Here is a 3,130-nt window from a genome sequence, read left to right on the forward strand (position 1 = left end):
ATTATCTGTAACTGTCTCTCCGCTGAATTCAACCACCGCTGTTGTATTTCCATAGTCATACTCAACTGTGATGTCGGCAGGACACGTGACCACTGGATTTTTAACATCTGGAAATGTTTTATGTTAAAAATGTATCAGATATTTCCACAGGGGACCAAGTAACATAACTATCAAGATCTATGTAAATAACATGTAAATCAAACAAGCAATTGGTCTAATAAAGTGGCTCCAAGACTGATGGTTGGTTGATTGATCGACTGGATGGCACTGATAAGACTAGCTGTATATGTGGACATACTGACACGCTTTGATGAAAGGTGGGTGACCAAACGACAAGGGAAGGGTAATTACATCCGTAGGAAAAATGCCTGAACCCTCAAATTTTTAATAGGAACGATCAAAGTCTGTCAATTGTGGCAAATCTAAACACTAATGCTCGCCCTTATTCTAAATCTTACAACGATTGGATGTGATTAAGGGGATTAATAGGCAAAGAGAACAAATGCATTACAAAGAAGACGTATGCGTACCTGCAACAGTAACAGTGAAATTACAGCTTCCAACATTGCCAGATGAATCGGTAGCAGAGCAAGTCACTACATTTTCTCCGTCGCCGAAAGTAGAGTTCGCCGGTGGGCTACAGGTTACGGTAAGGGTTTCACCAGAGTTGTCTGTGACAGACTCTCCACTGAATTCAACCACAGCTGTCATGTTACCATAGTCATTCTCAACTGTCATGTCAGCTGGGCAGGATACAACTGGATTTGTAGTGTCTGAAATAAAAAATGGATGGAATAGCTTTCTATTATGCAAGAAATTACTGTTCATGTAAACGTCTTTCCTTAAGCATAACGAATATGAATCAAAAAACGTGTTTTACTTGTTTGTAAATGTCTTTCTAATTACCTTGCACAGTGATAGTAAAGTTGCAACTGCCGGTGTTCCCAGATGCATCAGTAGCAGAACAAGTCACTACATTTTCTCCATCCCAGAATGTAGAATTAGCTGGTGGGTCACAGGTCACCGAAAGGACAGCGCCAGAGTTATCTGTGACTGATTCGCCACTGAATTCAACCACTGCTGATGTATTTCCATAGTCATATTCCACCGTAATATCAGCAGGACAAGTTACAATTGGATCGGTCGTGTCTGTAGAACGTGAATCATCTACATGTTAGAATTGTTCTCCGCCATCATCAGTATATTAGTTTCCTCCACGTTTTGATTCGGTCTAAAAACCACACTTAAATGTGTATACACTTACCTTGAACTGTAATTGTGAAGTTACAGGTTCCTGTGTTGCCAGAGGAGTCCGTGGCAGAACACGTCACAACGTTCTCTGCATCGATAAATGTGGAATTTGCCGGTGGAACACAGGTGATGGTCAACGTTTCACCGGAATTGTCTGTAGCTGACTCGCCGCTGAAATCAACTACAGCCGTTGTGTTGCCGTAGTCGTACTCACTTACAGTGTCATTTGGACAAGATACATCTGGTTGAATAATATCTGAAATACGGAAGATATATCCAGTGAAATCATGTGTGCACAAAATCCCCTCTTTCTGTTGTTGTTTGAACTGATGAATTTTACTGTTCTTATATCGTACTTAAGCAAACGATCGGCAGTGGACAGACTAAAAGCTTACTAGTGGGACGTATTAGTACACTGATTTATTCCCAGACGTGAGACTTCAGAATTCATTTATAATCAACTTTGTAAGCAACAAATTCAGTAGTTTATTATATAGGTAGGTAAGGAGGTAAGTAAGTAGGCATGTAGGTAGCTAGCTAGCTAGCTAGCTAGCTATCTAGCTAGCTAGCTAGCTAGCTAGCTAGCTAGCTAGACGGCTAAGTAGGTAGGTAGGTAGGTAGGTAGGTAGGTAGGTAGGTAGGTAGGTAGGTAGGTAGGTAGACGACTAAGTAGGAATGTAGGTAGGTATGTAGGTAGGTAGAGGTAGGTAGGTAGGTAGATAGGTAGGCAGGTAGGTAGGTAGGTAGGTAGGTAGGTAGGTAGGTAGGTAGGTAGGTAGGTAGGTAGGTAGATAGGTAGGTAGGTAGGTAGGTAGGTAGGTAGGTAGACGACTAAGTAGAAATGTAGGTAGGTAGGTAGGTAGGTAGGTAGGTAGGTAGGTAGGTAGGTAGGTAGGTAGGTAGGTAGACGACTAAGTAGGAATGTAGATGTAGGTATGTAGGTAGGTAGGTAGAGGTAGTTAGGTAGGTAGATAGGTAGGCAGGCAGGTAGGTAGGTAGGTAGGTAGGTAGGTAGGTAGGTAGGTAGTAGAGGTAGGTAGGTAGGTAGGTAGGTAGGTAGGTAGGTAGGTAGGTAGGTAGGTAGGTAGATGGGTTGGTACTACCTCATATAAATATTTAGGTGGTTAGGATAACCTGGCGGGTGTGCAGGTAAAAAGACAACGAAAATCTGACTGTATTCAACACACCTATAACTGAAATAGTAAACGAACAGTTTCCCGTATTGTTTGCGGCGTCCATCGCTGAACATACAACAGTGTTTTCATTTAAGCTGAAGGATGAGTTGGCCGGTGGATCGCATGTCACAGACAGCGTGTCTCCGGAATTATCTGATGCAGATTCTCCACTAAAATCAACAATCGCAGCTGCCGTCCCGTCGTCATTTTCCACTGTTATGTTGGCTGGACACGTCACTACAGGTGATGTCGTATCTGTTCAAACGAGAGGAGAGGATCGCAATGAATTTCGGAAATTTTTTCGACGAATTGGTTCAACCTTTTGTCAGGTTCTAATACTCTGCAACCCAGTCGTAGTGATCAATTTATTACGATACAATTTAGTAATGTCTTGGTTTTACCTGAGATCCCAACTTGTTTTAAGGTTTTAATATCATTACTCTGCGCAGTCTCTTGTTGTCATCTCTGTCTCCTTCATAGCCCTCGTCCCTCCCCATCAAATAACATTACAGTTCTCGAGTATCGCCCCCACCCCGCCACAGACACTTGACAGAATCCCCAGTGTCCACCAATGTCTAGGCTTGTGCCGGCGTCAGATTGTCTCGTAGGGAAAGCTACTTATTACATTACAATTTCAATGGAAAAAAGGCTATGACACTCCATAATCCTCTTATAGACTAAACTTGATCCCAGGGATCAAATCC

This window comes from Ptychodera flava, unplaced genomic scaffold (genome assembly GCF_041260155.1).
Source record: "Ptychodera flava strain L36383 unplaced genomic scaffold, AS_Pfla_20210202 Scaffold_39__1_contigs__length_1403739_pilon, whole genome shotgun sequence".
NCBI classification, from domain to species: Eukaryota; Metazoa; Hemichordata; class Enteropneusta; family Ptychoderidae; genus Ptychodera; species Ptychodera flava.